Below are 17,590 nucleotides of genomic sequence, written 5' to 3'. Positions count from 1 at the left end.
AGCAGTGACTCATGCTTGTTAAATGTGAAGTTGCTTTAGATTTTTATCTCAACTTACTCTCAGCATTTAGTACTAGTTTATTAGCACAAAATGCACCCTGATATCAAAAATGGATGCCAGGGTGCATTTTGCACTAAGGAAATGGCATTAAATGCAACATAACTGTTAGAAATGGGGTCTTTGGTTGGCAGTCAGGTTACCCCCTGTCCAAGCAAGGACCCTCACTCTAGTTAGGGTAAGTCACACACATTTCAAATTATCCTCTGCCCACCCTCTGGTAGCTTGGCACTGAGCAGTCAGGCTTAACTTAGAAGGCAATGTGTAAAGTATTTGTCCAATAAATCATACAATAACACAATATAGCACCACAAAAATACAGCACACAGTGTTTAGAAAAATATATAATATTTATCTGGATATTTGCAGGTCAAAACGATAAAAGATGCAATAAGAAATTGTAGAGATATCACTGAAAAGTTATATGAAGTGTCTTAAGTCTTTAAAAAGCAAACAAAGTCTCTTTCAACCACAAAGTACCTGGTTTGGAGTGAAAAATCTCTGCAAAGGGCCGCAGAGGAGGAGATGCGTGGAAAATGGTGTGTGCGTCAGTTTCGCCTCTTTACACACGGACTTGTGTCGTTATTTTTCACGCGGGGAAGACGTTGTGTCGATTTCTGGCACGCGGACAGGTCTCCTTTGTGGGTCGCGGGGTTTTCAGATGCCCGGGGTCTGTGCGTGAAATCTTGGGCTTGTAGTCCGGCTGCACGTCGTTCCGGTGGGCTGTGCATGGAATTTTCTTCCTCACGGCAGGTGCTGCGTCGATTTACCCTCTGGGAGTCGCCCAGCATTGTCCAGACGGGCCGTGCGTCGAAGTTCCAGTCGCACCGCAGGCGTCGTGTTGATCTTTTCCTCGCGGGGTTGAGCAGCGTCTTTCCGGTTCGGCGTGCGGTGAATTTTTCACCGCGGAACAAGCTGTGAGTCGAATTTTTTACTGCACAAGGAGTCCAGTTGAAAGAGAGAAGTCTTTTTGGTCCTGAGACTTCAGGGAACAGGAGGCAAGCTCTATCCAAGCCCTTGGAGAGCACTTCTGCAGCAAGGCAAGAGTTCAGCAAGGCAGCAGGGCAACAGCAAGGCAGCAGTCCTCTGTAGAAAGCAGTCAGGTGAGTCCTTTAGGCAGCCAGGCAGTTCTTCTTATCAGGGTGCAGGTTCTGGTTCAGGTTTCTTCTCCAGCAAGTGTCTGAGGTGGTAGGGCAGAGGCCCTGTTTTATACCGAAATGGGCCTTTGAAGTGGGGGAGACTTCAAAGAGTGGCTTAGAAGTGCACCAGGTCCCCTTTCAGTTCAATCCTGTCTGCCAGGGTCCCAGTAGGAGTGTGGCAGTCCTTTGTGTCAGAGCAGGCCCTCCACCCTCCCAGCCCAGGAAGACCCATTCAAAATGCAGATGTATGCAAGTGAGGCTGAGTACCCTGTGTTTGGGGTGTGTCTGAGTGAATGCACAAGGAGCTGTCAACTAAACCCAGCCAGACGTGGATTGTAAGGCACAGAAAGATTTAAGTGCAAAGAAATGATCACTTTCTAAAAGTGGCATTTCTAGAATAGTAATATTAAATCCAACTTCACCAGTCAGCAGGATTTTGTATTACCATTCTGGCCATACTAAATATGACCTTCCTACTCCTTTCAGATCAGCAGCTACCACTCCAATAATGTATGAGGGCAGCCCCAATGTTAGCCTATGAAGGGAGCAGGCCTCACAGTAGTGTAAAAACGAATTAGGAGTTTTACACTACCAGGACATGTAAACTACACAGGGACATGTCCTGCCTTTTACCCACACAGCACCCTGCTCTAGGGGTTACCTAGGGCACACATTAGAGGTGATTTATATGTAGAGAAAGGGGAGGTTTAGGCTTGGCAAGTACTTTTAAATGCCAAGTCGAAGTGGCAGTGAAACTGCACACACAGGCCTTGCAATGGCAGGCCTGAGACAAGGTAAAGGGGCTACTAAAGTGGGTGGCACAACCAGTGCTGCAGGCCCATAGTAGCATTTAATCTACAGGCCCTGGGCACATATAGTGCACTCTACTAGGGTCTTACAAGTAAATCAAATAGTCCAATTTGGTGTGATCCAAGGTTACCATGTTTAAAGGGAGAGAGCATATGCACTTTAGCACTGGTAAAGTGCGCAGAGTCTAAAAGCCAGCAAAAACAGTGTCCAAGACGTGGAGGGAGGCAGGCAAAAAGTTAGGGGTAACCACCCTAAGGCTGTCAGGTCTAACAATAACATAAACAGCAGTGTGAGCAAACGCTCACTTTCTATACTTTCATGGTAGTATTTATTTTCCCCAAATTACTCTTAAATACACAAGCAGGTTTAATTTTATTATTAACAGTAATTCAGTGTCCAAGAGAAATGCAGAATTACCAGAATTACTTTGAATTACTCCGGCATAATTAAAATTCCTCCCAGGCCTACTTTAAAAATGGCCTGTCTTTACCCAGGTTGCATGCTCTCACTCAAGGGCTTAGGCTTAGTGAGGAGAGTGAGGTAATTCATTTTAATAGGTAAGCCCACAAATCGGCAAGGACAATTCAAGTTCCAGAAGCTGAGATATCCTGCTGCTATTTTGGAAGGCCCCTAGGATAGGGATTTTCAGAACTTTTAGAGTCAGAAATAAGAATAAATACTGATGAACTGGGAAGGCAAGTGCCAAATGTAAACGTTCTGGATCCATAACCACTACCTTTTGGAGCTACTATCACCTGCAAAACCACATTTTTGTGAATTACTGTTTTGTGTTACATGACTGTATGGAACTACATTGCATCATAAATGTAACCATATTAACCATGCAAAAAAGTATGTTTAGACTTCACTGACCCTTTCTATGCATTGCCATGTACATTGATTGGAATTGGAATCTATGAGCACCATTATAATCTCCAGTATTAAAAGTACTCAGGAACATTTTTGCTTAGACTGGCGGTCCATTGTACTTGGTCACAGATAACGCCACGCAGTTAACATCTGAAATGAAACAATTTTTTATGAATTCATGTGCAAGGCATTGCAGGACTTTTGTTTAGAATCCTTTGTCCAGTAATCAGGTAGAAACAGCTAATTGTGCAATCACAGGAGTTTTCAAAATGGCCGTTAAGGGCAGGATGAAAGTGGAGAAAGCTCTTCTGGATGCGACGTGGGCGCATCCTTATTGTGTGACCAGTGACTGTCATTGGTCAAACCAAGGGCCTCTTTACAATGATTCTCGCTGCGTGGCCCTGTGTCAAAGAAGGGCAGGAATGTGCTGTATCTATAAAATACAGTGCATTCCTGTTCTCTTCCACTGCACTGGTGCACAATTGGCTGCCATACGCCAATGCAGGCATCCTTTACACAATGGTGCAAGGGTGTCTGCATTGTAAGAATGAATGTTTTGGTGCAGGAAGGGATGCCTTTCTGCACAAAAACAATCAATGGAGGTGTTTTCCTCCTTCTATGGGTGCTGCATTTTTCAGTACACATACAAAGAGGAAAAAGCAAAGAGAAATAAAGTTATTTCTCTTCGCTACGCCTCCCCTGGGGAGGCTTAGGCTTATGCAGCATTCCCAGGTTTACAAGGTCTTTTAAATCTGGAAATGTGTCAAACTCCATCGGTGTTGAATGGGAACACCCACCACAACACCCACAGAATACCTCTTTGATGCGGCTTGAGCTGCATTTCCTTATTTACAAGGCAGGGAAAACCATAGAAAAGTGGCTTTGCGTGACCTTTCGACACACCGGCGGCACAAGCCACTTTTAAATAAGCCCCTGAGGTGGAGCCCACTTGAGTGAAAGAAACAATTGGAGGCAATGAGGAAGGATATGTACTCACACCTGGTGGAAACAATGGATAGCAGTGGCTGAATGAACGCGATTGGGTAAAGGTGAGATCAAGAAGAGGATGAAACTGTTTGCTTAAATTGAAAAGTTTATTCAAAGTGGTTGCCATTAGGGAGAAATGTTACATTGGAAATTGTTAAAGGTGGAACGGATGTGGAGTTGCTCTATATTAGTAAGGACGTGTGAATGACGGTGTTCTTCAAAAGGAGGAAAACACAGTTGCGGTAGTTGCAGTAGTCCAAAACTGATATCTGATGAGGAGTGCTTCAGGACTGATTTGGTTCGTCAGAGTGCATTGATTAGAACTACGGAAGAAACCGAAGAAAACTATAAACAAAGCATGCCAAACAGAGCTCAAAGCAACATTACAAACTCCTTTTAGCCCAGAATAAGGAGAGCACTTGCCAGGCTATGTATGGTAAACACTACTGGGTAAACATTTCATACTTTGTATCATCAGCCATAGCGTATCACATTGCTTGATGAATGTATTTATTATGCTAATTGTTATATAATCCATGTACCTACCTTTTCTTTATTCTCTTCTGATTCTCTTCTGGTTCTTCTATTATTGCTTGGTCCTCATGAAGACTGGTTGTGCTTGTGCTTATTGACTTCTTTTTTTAATAGTATGGTTTTCTTTTAGGAAAGAAAGGTGATGTGTTCTGAACTACTGTTTTGTGTTAGATTGCTTTATGAAATGACATCATTAATTGCATATTCTGGATTTGCAGAATGGGCAGGGTCAGTTGAGGTCTGCTGGCTGGCCTAGACTGTTTCTTCTGTTTATGATCCGAGACCAATAAGGCCCCTAAACGCATACCTGCTTTCTGTATGCTGCTACTAGAAAACAATTGCCTGTAACCTGTAGAACTAATTAGACCTTTTTTCTTTACCCTAAATCCTGTGATCCTGGTTAATCTTGAAGAATTGCTCTGCTCCCTGTGTACAATTAAAGACTTTGAATTCAGGATCCAGAAAATACCCAGAGCTCACACATTTGGTACAATGACCAAAAGGGAGCCCTGGTACCAAAGGTACAGAGAGAGGTAACATAGTTCTAAACGTTAAACGTATGTCACATGGGGGTACTTTTATTTTTTCATCAAAATAAGAGCAGTGCAAGAGGAAGGAGAATATGTTAGTAAAAAAGAGAGTGATCACAGGCGTGACTAGGACCTCACGCAAACGCCTCTAGTTCTTTATAAGAGGTTTGTCCAGGACTCATGACTAATGTCAGACCTCTCTATATGTCATCATTGGATCATATATGAACAAGACAGTCTGTGACAAGAATCCTACATTTGAATATCTCTTTTCAAAAGACAAAAAAGTCAAAAAGATATTACTCATACTGATGCCTACAATCTAGTACGCCCAAACTATCTACATATAACTGAGGGAAGTGCAAATATTTTCTCAAACACTAGTGCTGCTGAGCGTAGGTAAATTGATTGATCCACCCTAGTACAAGATTAAAATATAGCTTATATGGGGTACCTTTAACCCTTTTTATTGGCCAACATGTTTCAGCACCTTTATCAACCTATCTATAAAAAGAACAGTGTAAACCATAGGTTGTGAAACATGTTACCATTATTTCTCTCAAGTTAAGCAATTGCTAGGGTAACAGAGAACCTACGCACTCTAAAAAAATGTCACAAGTAGAAATCGTGTGAGCATACCAGAAATATATATGAAAACATGAAGGTGAAATGGCAGAGCTATTGTTTAATCTTAGTAGTTATTAGCTCCGTGTCCAAAATGCATTTATAGAAAAAAAGGAGCACACTAGCAACATTAGTTTAGATTTTTAGAGCAATGTGTACACTCTCCTAATCCTTGGTGGATAGATTCTTACTCCCTTATAGGCCATGGTACTAAATAAGCGTCCACGGAATCTGATTGTTTTATGTCATCACTTCATAGATATGAAGATGTGAGAATCCAAAACATTTCCTTCTATGCCCATCCTCTCTGTTCTTGCACAGAAAATAAGTATGGGCCAAAGACTTTTAGCCAGTTGCCCTCTATGATGCCTTTATGGAGCTAGACTGCTCAGCCTCCAGGTATACCTTACCTGAGGCAACAGTCACTCGTGAAAGCAGGGCAGAGGGAACTAGCTACACACTGACATCACACACTCCACACTCCAACTTAGTCACAGAGGGAATACAAACATATTGGATACCACCAGCCTCCTCCTTTCAGAGCACATACTAGACTTATGCCAGCACCAGACAACCAACCTAGACTCACTCAACCCCCTAGCTACTACAGACAACAATGTTTTCAAACTACATTACAATTAAAATGAAAGTCACAAGGAATGGAGCTCAGAAAATTCAACATATGCAACATCCATCACACAACCTTTCAGGTCAGCTAATTACCTTAGGGACCATCTCATTCCATCACACTAGGCACAGGGCAATTGTATGCCCATTTGAAACCGCAGAAAACAGAAAAATCACTGCAGCTTCTAGCCAACTCAGAGAACCTCAACCACGCAAGGCTGCTCAGCCTCTGTACCTGCCAGTCAACTCAGGGAAATTCACCCTTTTAGACAGCTAAGCTATTGTCATGATAAACTAAGCTTGCAATCTGGATCCTATGGAAGCGATGTGTGCTTCCATTGCCAATCATAAACTAACCATATGTTGGTTGTCAGTGAACCTAGGGAAAAAGGAATAGGGTAAGAGAGAGAAAATGAGACACTGCATATTAGCGCACTGTCTGTTGCATGCTGGGCTTGGTCTGCTCTATAGGAATACTGATACTGACAGTGAAGGTTTTAGCACTTCTATTATACTGACTGACACCGGAATCTGATACTGTATATGGTATAGCTTTGAACAATCTCTGTATTTCCTGTATATATGACTGAATGAAACTCTGTCTTCCTAGTGCTAAAACACACTTAGAATCTATAAAACATGCAGATAATTATCTGAGTTTTACGGACGAGAAACTAAAGATGACTAGCAGCAATGTTACGGAATAAATTTCTTTGATTTGAATTATGTTTGACATGACAAGTTCATCAACGGTAATATCTGTTGTGAATGGACTATGCCCATTAGAATGCCCAAATAGTTTGCTTTTTGATCTCACAGGTTTGGATCCTTATTGTGGGCCAGTCTCCTGCCCAGAGATTCACTCACAGTAATTTCTTGCTAAATTGTTCTGCACGTATTTACCGCCTGTGTCCCACTTTTAGGATAAAGGTGCTGCAATACAGATAGGGTGAGGGGCAGTAAGCTGGTTACGTGTGAACATGTGTGTGTTTGTATCAATACATGCTGCAGTTAAGAGACACCAGTTGTGCGCAGCCTTGGAGTACAGCGGTAATGGACTGTGGCAGTTTTGGACTACAAATCTGACCTGTCAAAATACCCTTTTTGACTGGCATTAAATCTTCCTTTTAAATATTATTAAGTCAGCCCTAGGTAGGCCCTATTGCCCATAAAAGCAGGATGCAGATATTTAAAAGTAGGGCATGTGGAAAATAATGTTGAACATGTCCTTAAAGTGAAATAGCCCCAACAATAATTTTCCCTGTAGCAAGCTACGTTTATAAAATGCAAAATTTGGAGTGGTAGCATCTAGAAAAATACTTCTTGCACTCTTTTGAATTATAATTTAAAGTACTCTTTAGTGGTGTGGTCCCATTGCAAATTATTACTTTACAAATGCCAGTTTTAGAAAGCTGGAATTTTCTGCCTAAATTTCGTGGACGTTTTCACTAGGTCATCTTGATAGGGAGAAGTTGGGGTCTGACTTGATTACACTTCCAAGGGACTTTCTCCAGCACACACAAAGAGACTTTTCACCAGCCTTTTATTTCACTAGCTAGCTGGAATTAAAGGGGAAAGTTAGATAAAGGGGGAATTGCCCTACCCACAAGCTGGACCGGGCTTTAAAGTGGCACCCCAGTGCATGAAGGAGAGCAAAACCCTAGACCCAGACTGTGCTAGCAGCACGGTACCCAAGGGGCTTGGTACGACAAGCCCCTTGATGCCCTTGATGCTTTCAAACTTTGTGACCCTTACCTTTGTGAAAGACAGAGCACATGGTGCTCCACTGTAACTCCTGAAATAACCCCAGGGTGGACCATTGCACAGTGGTCGTCACCAACTTGGATTTGTATCAAGTCCTGGAGGAACGGGCAAGCATTGGGTCCCCTCCCTACTTAAGATTACCCCCCAGGCACACCATCTCCCTGGGGGCTGATGCATTACTGGCAGGCCCAGGGATACCCATCCCTGGGGACAAGAATAAAGAAGGAGTGCTGGGCAGGGGGGACACGGCTCCCTGAATGCTTGGATGGGGCCTGGAACCCCATACACGGGCCCTGAAGGCACAGTTTTCCAAGGCTGCTTCCTCCGTCAGCGGGAGCATGAATCAAACTGCTGCCAACTCCTGCTCTTGACATGGAAGAAGACTGCAGAGCTGGCCAGGCATCACAGGAGTAGGCTCCCATGCTGCCCCAATATGACAAAAAACTTGCTATATCACAAGAAAATAAAGAAAAAGAAGTGCAGCACCCAGCTGCATGGAAATAAAGAAGTAGCTAGAGACATTACTATAATATTTACAACTCCACAGAGGGACCAGCCCATTATGCCCTGTGGGGCTCATTTTGCATAATTTTCTTGGCTCATAGTCACCCCCATAGGGCAGGGGTACCACCAATTTGAATTTTAGATACTGTGGGTGTAGCAGGGAGTGCGGCAGCCTGCTCCACATTGAATTTTAAAACGGACCTCAAGTTTCTCAGGTCTTGTAATCTATGAACCAGTGGCATACCCTCAAACATACCCATAGCTAGAACTTTTGTTCCACAGCCTGGGAGTGTAGTAAAATGTAATGATATGTTCTTTGGTTGGAATCTATGTGGCCTAAATATGTTAAAGAAAGCTAGACACATGTTATGCTGCTTGAAAATAAAAAAAATTGAAAGTGTAATTCTTACATTGATTTTGATATCTATTGCACTGCTTTATTGACCATCATAAATGCAGCTAATTATGGCTATTGATTTCAGTGATATAGAAGTGATGTTTAACATGTACATTATTGTTGTTTTAATTTGTTAGCCCCCTGGATAAAGTCAATAGGTTTGCTTTACCTTTTGATGTGGTGACCAGAACAAAGCCAGTTGTCTTCCTTTATGGTATTGTTGTGATGAACCCTTGACAAAGTCAGTGGACTTGCTTTACATATTGATGTGGTGACTGTTAGAAACTGGGATTCTGGTTAGCAGAGGTATGCGCCCTATCCAAGCAGGAACCACAGCCCTAGTCAGGGTAAGACAAATAAACACCACAAATTAACCTGCGTTCACCTGCTGGTAGCTTGGCACACAGCAGTCAGACTTAACTTAAGAGGCTACGTGTACAGAACTTGAGCATCACTTAAAACAGTAAAACAGTGAAAACACCAAACAAAAATAGCCCACACCAAGTTAGAAAAATAGAGCTCAATTTAATGAACAAAACAAGACCAAAATGACAAAGATCCAATAAGAAGACGCCGAGATATGATTTTCAAAAGAATATCTGCAAATATAGAGTTTAAAAGCATAAAGCACCAACAAATGCTTTCTGATTGGGCTTGACCGGGGTAAATCAGAAAGATCAGGCCGACTGAGATGGAGCATGGACTTGATTCAGGGATCAACCTTGTGTTGCTGAAAATGCACCTTGTTGTGCTGTCAATGGGGCCCAATGCTTTGAACAGATAAGGCAATGTGTCAGCGTTGATCCAGTTGAATGTAGGCGATGTGCCAGTTTAAGGTGTGGCAGCTTCCTCCAATGTAGGTGATACGTTGTCATAGAGTCACACAGCTGGTGATGTGATGTCCTTGAAGCAGGTGATGCATCGGCGCTGAAGGAGATGTGTCAGTTACAATCAGCACAGGATCTGGCAGTTGCAGCATGTTATACCCACTTCCAAGGGTCCAGGACTGGACTGACACCACTTGGCAGACAAGACTTTCAGCAAACAAAATCGAGGTGCTCTTACAGGATGAAGAGAAGTCATTGATGTCCCTGAGACTTCAGAACAGGAGGCAAGCCAGAAAGCCCTTGGAGTCACAGTGGTTCTGGGGATTTAAATATGCAGATCCAGTCCTTCTCACTTCCATGCAAGGAGGGCAGCAGGCAGCAGGGCAGACACAGCAGAGCAAGAATCTAGTAAGTCCAGCAGAGTGGCAGCCCTGTCAGCAGCACAGCAGTCCTTCTTCCTGACAGAATGCCCTCAGGTCCAAAAGAGTACTGAAGTGGTGGTGTCTAACGCCTAGTACTTATACCCAGTTGTGCCTTTGAAGTGGTGGAGACTTCAAAGAGAGGCCTTTGATGTGCACATGTTCTTTCTGCCCTGGCCCCAGACTCACTTTAGGGTGGTATGCAGCCATTTGATTGGGAACAGGCACAGCATATTCAGGTGTAACTGTCAGCTCCACCCTCCCATCCTGCCTAGGATGGCCCATCAGGATGTTGATGGCCTATCACTTACACCTAAGCTCCCTTTGTGGGTGGCTGCCTGGAGGGAATGCACAAATCCCATCTGTCACCCATTACGAACATGCATTCAGAGACAGGCAGAAGGCACTGAATGGTTAAAGTAAGAACATGCCAACTTTCTTACAGTGGGAATTTCCGGATTTCAATTTAAAATCTGACTTCACCTTAAATTGGGATTTTATATTTGATTCCAGAGACTCCAAACCCAGGGTTCCCATCTCTTCCTCATTAGAAATTACACTTATAAAATGTAATAAGGTAATCTCAATGTTAACATATGGGAGAAATAGGCCGTGCAAGAATGAAAAACAAATTTATGAGTTTTTTACTACCTGGATATGTAAAACTTTGAAGTATGTCTAACCTTTTAAATACACTGCCCCCCTTTCCTGGGGCTATCCCGGGCCTACGCTAGGGGTGACTTATGTGTATGAAAAAGGAAGGAGTGGGCCAGCTCTAACGCAAATGGGCCTCAGTGCCATGTCTTGTTATCTGGCGCATTTTTATTATATCAGAAGTGAATATCACTCTTTAGCTCGCTATATAAAAAGAAAACCTTTGGGTCTGGTAGCAGCCTGGGGCACCCAGTGACCCTGCCTGATCGGTGGCACTTTCACATGTAGGTGCCTACCTTACTGACGGTAATTCTTATTGCAAAGTGGGAAATAAGAGGTTATTACTAGCATAAAAGTGCACGAGAAAAAATACTGGTTCACTACAGACAATCCTTGGTACAGGCCATGTCGCGTAGGCTCTCATTATCCTAATGAGACTACTGGATTTTGAACGGCAAGATCGTTCACAGTGTTGGGGACTAAGTCTGACCCACGGTGGAGGACCCTTGTCACTCTAAATCTGGGTTTTGCTCCGGCTAACTAGCAGTGCCTCATCTCTCCCAAATGGAAGAGACAATTGGGCAGCCGAGCGCATGACATCTTAGCACTTCCCAGGGAAGTCGTGGTCACTCAGGTCACAACTGGTTCTCTCATACACAGTACGGTCTCATATATAAATGACAAAGGCAGTTTAAGTTTTAAAGGTTGGTTTAATAAAACGAATGCATTTTAGATAGCAAAACGTGAGCTGCAATAACCAGAACTACACAACACAGTAGGATTAAAATAGTAACGATGAGAGTGAAGCACAAGAATAATTCTATCATAGTGCCACTAGATTATTTTCTCTCTAAGTTATATTTCGAGCACAGCATGTGAAGCTCTAAGCCTGCCTTTCAGGTTCCCCCAGGAGGACATCAACCCTCATACCTGAGCAAAGGCCTGCAATCTGCATCAGCATCTGCATCTGCAACGGGGCATTCAGCATCTAGTTGTAGGTTCCTGGCCGGAATCTCCCTCTTGACGTGTACTAGGACTAGGAAGTGTTTTTATAACTAACACGCAGATGTTCTAAGAAAATGTCCCTACGTAAGGATGTGTATTTTCTACGAATACTGGAAACTAAACTGCTACCACGTTTACCAGCAATGTACCAGACTGTAGCCTTGACTGAAGCACAGGGCGATCAAGAATGCATTATTTGAGAACACAGTGCTGAACTAAGCTAAACAGTGCGATAGAAGAAATTGAAACAAGACCGTAAAACTGGTTATTGTAAAATAACAGTGTGAAGTTGAATAAAACATATCTAGGGTAAAGTGGACAGCGGCCTAATACAAGAAACTAACATGCATGAAGCTATATTAAAAATGGCTACACTACACCCACCCCTTGTCGGTGAAAAGTGGTTTAAGCCTAAGCTAAAATGCCCTAAGCTATAATATATTTAAAACCCTACTTAATTTTAACAAGTTAAGAGGACACACAAGCATAGTATTTGGCAATTTTAAAATGAGCATGCGGCCAAAAGCCAAATTCAAAGGAAAGTGTCAATGTAGGACATTTCCAAATCAAGCATCAGTCATGGAAAGCAGGAGATTCTCCACCTCGGCAGATGACAAAACCGGTAAATCCACGCCAAAAACTACCAAGTATTACTTAATGCTATCATACTAGACATAATAGTTTTCAACAGCATCCTATATTAATGCTTGGTACTGGCATGCTACAGGTATTATTCGGCATATGGGACACCCATGGCGCAGTGCTGGTGCTGGCATACTGAAGGTAAATATTGGCATAACAGGCACCTTTTACATTCTGGAGGTAATTCTTGGCATATGGGTTAGCCAGAGAAAAGTGTTGGCATTAACATACCCGAAGCAATTCTTGGTAAATGGAGCACCCATTACATAAAGCTGAGACTGTCACATTATAGGTAGGGGGAAAACCTTTATATCTGGGAGGGGGGCAACCATAACATAACGCTGGCACTGACATATTAGCACTATTGTTTGCCAAATGAGTTGCCCATGGTGTGCGGATGGCATAAATAGCAATATTCTGGAACTTGCATATTGTATGTAATTGTTGGCGTTGAGGGGACCCATGGCATATTGAGAATTCTCATGACATGACTAAATACTGCCCCTGGCACAATCCTGGATTTTTCTTTTCATATGGGTGAGCCTATAGTATTGTTTTTTTGTTTTTTTTTTAAACAAAATGGGGTCAACTCCCTAGGATTGTCAGATTTTATTGGTTTGGCATATCTTAAAAGGGATTGAAAATGTAATTACTGCTCCTTCAAACCTATGGATTTTCAACAAATATATGGGAAAATAGTTTTTTTAACGCACAATTTTAACCTATTTTTTAAACTTGTCTGGGGGGGAGTATCATTTGCTCTTTTGAGCTAAGTATCGATCCATGGTACTTGGTCATTATTTCCAATGTTCTTCTATCTTCCAGGTCCTCGTAACATTTACCATTTTGCTTTACTATTTGTGGATTGAAATATCTTGCAGTTCCTAACAGTGTGCTCTTTCGACCTATTATTTATTAATTGCAAACCTTGCAATTGCAATTCTGTCTGTAAAGATTTCAGTTTTTAGGTCTCTTTTTTAATAAATTTCATTGAGAATATAATAGATGTCAGCATTATAAAACCACAATGAATGATAACATTGATACATAATGCAATACCAATGCCTTTATATAAAAACAGACATCGGGAACTCCTAAGCAGGCCAATACATTTCTTCTCAGGTCAACCAATTCTTATTGGGTGTATTAAGTGGACTTCAGACACAGTGAGAAGTGTTATCTGCCATAATTATTAAGAGTATTGTATATATGACATTGAAATAAAATGTGTTACATCAACTATCAGAAAAGACGTGAAACAGATGTCACCGAAGGTATATGGAAAACATGGAAAATACAACTTTAAGATTCATCATTGCACAGAGTGAGGGCATTAGTGGTCGATCCTATTATTGTGTATCGGGGCCCTTAATGGATTGCATTCGTTAATTTGTTTGGTATTGTTTTAACACACTATGGTGATCTGTGCCTTTGGTATATCAGTAAATATATACAGCGTCAAACTTTCAAAGTAAAGTCAATAGTTCTATAATCCCACTGGTGCCAATACAAAGGAAAACGTTTTGACAAAACCTGACAGAAAGAACTTTAAGACTTCTTTGCTGCCCATTGTCTCTCTGTCCACCAATTTAAAACGTATGGCGTTTGGAGAAGCCACTGCACTGACATTTTAGAATGCTGCAGATGATCTGTGATAGCAAAAATAAAGTATCAGAAGGGCATATTATTTTCACTCACAAGTTTGGAATTTGAATATTAGGACCAATTTGAATGTTTGAAAGCGCGCTTTCTTAGTTGTACTTTTGCCAGAGTGTCTGAGAGATTTTTGCCCCAGTATTCTAGGACAATGCAATCACTTCCTCCGTCCACATTATGAATGGCCCAGGGTTTATTCTCAATTTTTTTAACCCAAGAAAATGAAGCTCCTCTGGTTTATAATTTACTTGGTTCGATATATAACTCACAATTATGAGTTTATACCCAAAAAAGTGAAAAAGCATACATATATTGGTGCTTATCATACCAAAATCAGCATACCCCCATAATTATCGGTCTTTTTACACGCGATAAATTTTGTCAGCTCTGATTCACCAAAATGTATTGAGGGAAAGCTGTGGTATCATCGTGTTAGCAACCAAACTCCTAATAGCAACAGGTGCATTAACATAAGTTAAGGTAAATATAAATAACTGGTGCTCATAATGGCTGGCCACTGCACAATACTGCCTTTTTGAGACTGCAAATAGCAATTAAGTGCAGCATAACAAAACCAGGGCTGGACTGGGGAATCAAAAGCAGCCATGGCAAATATTGTCAAACCAGCCCTGCTTCTTCCCCCCACCCCTTGTGCAATCTCTCACATTTCATTCTTTCAAACGCTCCACTATCCTTCTCTCTCGCCATCTTCTATCTCTCTCACCGTTTTCTCTCTACTTTTCTTTTTCTCTGTCTCTTAAAGCCTCCTTGTGCCTCCTGTAATTAACCTCAGAGAGGTGAGGAATGTGACAAGAGGCATCTGGCACTGCCAAGAACTTTCAAAACTGACCTGCAAGGGCTCCAGCCCACAGGGAAGTGCACAGTGGAATAAAAGGGCTATCTGGCCCTGAACAAAACTGGTTTTCCTCTAGCCAGGCTAAAGTTCTGTTCCTGAAAGCTCCCCATGGTTTAGTTGATCTGATTTCATGGACTTTAATTGTATATTACAACGATCTTCAAAAGAGGCCCTAAGCTTTCTGTTATTAGCCACAATTTTATGTAAAGTTTAAGCATTTTTCCTAGACTACGGGCCTCATTTAATGCTTGGCAGGGGGTCCCCCACCCATCAATGTGGCGAAGGTCATTACATATTGCCACATTTGGAAATCTCCTCCAGCCTAGCAGAGATTACTGTGGCTTCAAAGGTTGCCACCACCACAGCAACCCCTCAGAAGGCCCTGAAAGTTTGCCTATTGGCCGCCATGTTTCACATACCTACTCAGCAAACACTTTTGTCATACAAAAACAAACTCCCAAGGCAGCATTTTCTTTTTAAACGTACTAGTAGAGCTGAGACCCTGGGAGTTTTTTCCCATGACTGTGGGGGATCCATTTTTGATCTTTTTGAGACTGCAAGCTCTCCTTCCTTTTCCAAATAGAGATAAATGTACATCAGACTATCCGCTTTAAATAGTGAGGATGGGCTGATGTATTTACCTCTACGGCCAGAAGTCAGTCAGGCTTTTGGTGGAAGGTTTCTGCTGGCACAGCCGGAGCAGGCACTGAGAGTGAAAACATGATGGTTTGCTGAATCCAAGTAGAGTGGCAGGCCGTCAGTTTGGCAGGCAGGGAACTCTACCACATTTGTGGCAGTGTACCCTGACTGTCAAACACTAAATGAGGCCCTTTGAATTCAGGCTAGGTGGAACCTCACAACATTCAAGGCTTCCTTATCTTTTACAGATACTGATTTCTCCACAGTGAGCTGAAACTGAGCTAAGTAAGGTGAATACTGAAACAATATAAAGCTTAGTATACAGACTCATTGCACAGAATGAACATAAACAAATAAAGTTTAATATCTGGAATAATTAAGAGCCCTCACTTGTTGCTCAGTGGAAGAAGGCTTCAATGTGGTCAATACACAGATGGTACCAATCATTAAAAAGCAACGCAAATACATCAAAACCACCGATAGGACTGTAGCGTGCAACTTAGCAGATGCCAAAGTGAGGTACAAATTTACACCAACAACCATCGATATTCTATAGATTACAAGATGATCAGGTATAGTTGTACACCAAACACATTTGCTCAAAAAGGGTCGCTACATTTCAGTCACAATATGCTAGCCCCTATAAAGGTATTATAATGATTAACCCCATTAACAATGAAACTGGAAATTCCTCACTCAAACTCTTTCCATCTATCCAGTCTTTCAGATGTCATTACTTAAGCCTGTATATCAGGATACATTTTTAACTATGTCACCATCCTTCATCCTTGTGGATTGTCATCCTTAGCATGAGGCTAAGCTACCTTAGACTCTAAAAGGATTCGAGGTAAAAGAGGGTTGACTGAAAGGGTTATGAGCCAGAGGATCACACCCTCCACCACCAGCAAGCCACCTCCATGCACCACATTCAAGAAGCCAATTCCATCACTGCTACCTGACGAAAGCCAAACACATGTAAGGAATCATGGGAGGTGGTACTGTCATGATCACTGGTACGGTCTCCCATACATCCCAGTGAAGGTCACAGCCCTAGAGCACAACAGAAGCAGAGATAAAACAACGCCCATTGGTAGGTTTTGGATTTTGTAACACACACCATCAAGTGTTCTACTAATTATGAATGTTTCTCCCTGACAAATGCATCCCAAACTCTCTTTAGCAATTTACCCCATAACACAACCTATCCTGTCTCAAGTTCAGTATAAAGGTTAATATTGCAGCATTATAGTGTGATTTTTAAGTTATCTCAAGTACTCAAACATCATAATAATTGTTGTCAAACTCTTAGATTTAGCATCCTATGGCACAATGTTAAAAAAGATTATCAGTAGAATAAACAGTATTTCTTCCCTAGCGACCTCCCTCACAGGTTTGGCACTTGGCATGGGAACTGTGAACAGCTTCCTAGGGCCCCTCACTCAGCTTGCACAGGGAAGCCCACATCAGTATGCTATAAATTAGATCTCTTTTTCTTTCTCCCTCAGCTGCGCGACTCAGGGTCAAAGCTACGAGGTCCAGTAGAGACAGATAAAGAGTCTCCTCCCCTGGGCCACACACAGTTGGTTTATTATTGTGAAGCCCCAAGGAGGAAGCCCCAAGCCATGGTACAGGACTGTAAGGCCCTCGGGAAATGCATCCCCTCCCCTGGGTCTAGCAGCTTAGATTCAGCACTTTGAGGTCCACCAAAGTTAGAGAGAAAAATAGCTCCCTCCTCTGGGCCACATAGCACTAAATCATAGCTGTGAGCCCCTCTACATTCAGCCTCACAGCAGTAGACCATGGCTGTCATCCCTAAGGGAGGAAATCCCTCTCCCCTGTGCCTTGCAGCATTGAACCATGTCTAGCGCTCCCCTTCCTTTGACCTCATAGTGCTGGGTCACAGCTATCAGGCACAGTGACTTACAGCTCTAGGTGTGGGCACAGTAAGTATCAATCAATCAATCAGGATTTTATGAAGTGCGGCTAATCACCCCATAGGGTATCCAGGTGGTTGCAGGTCCCAGAGACTTATTTGAACAGCCAGGTCTT

The sequence above is a fragment of the Pleurodeles waltl genome, chromosome 7, assembly GCF_031143425.1.
Source record: "Pleurodeles waltl isolate 20211129_DDA chromosome 7, aPleWal1.hap1.20221129, whole genome shotgun sequence".
NCBI classification, from domain to species: Eukaryota; Metazoa; Chordata; class Amphibia; order Caudata; family Salamandridae; genus Pleurodeles; species Pleurodeles waltl.
Note: the sequence above shows the minus strand (reverse complement) of the source record.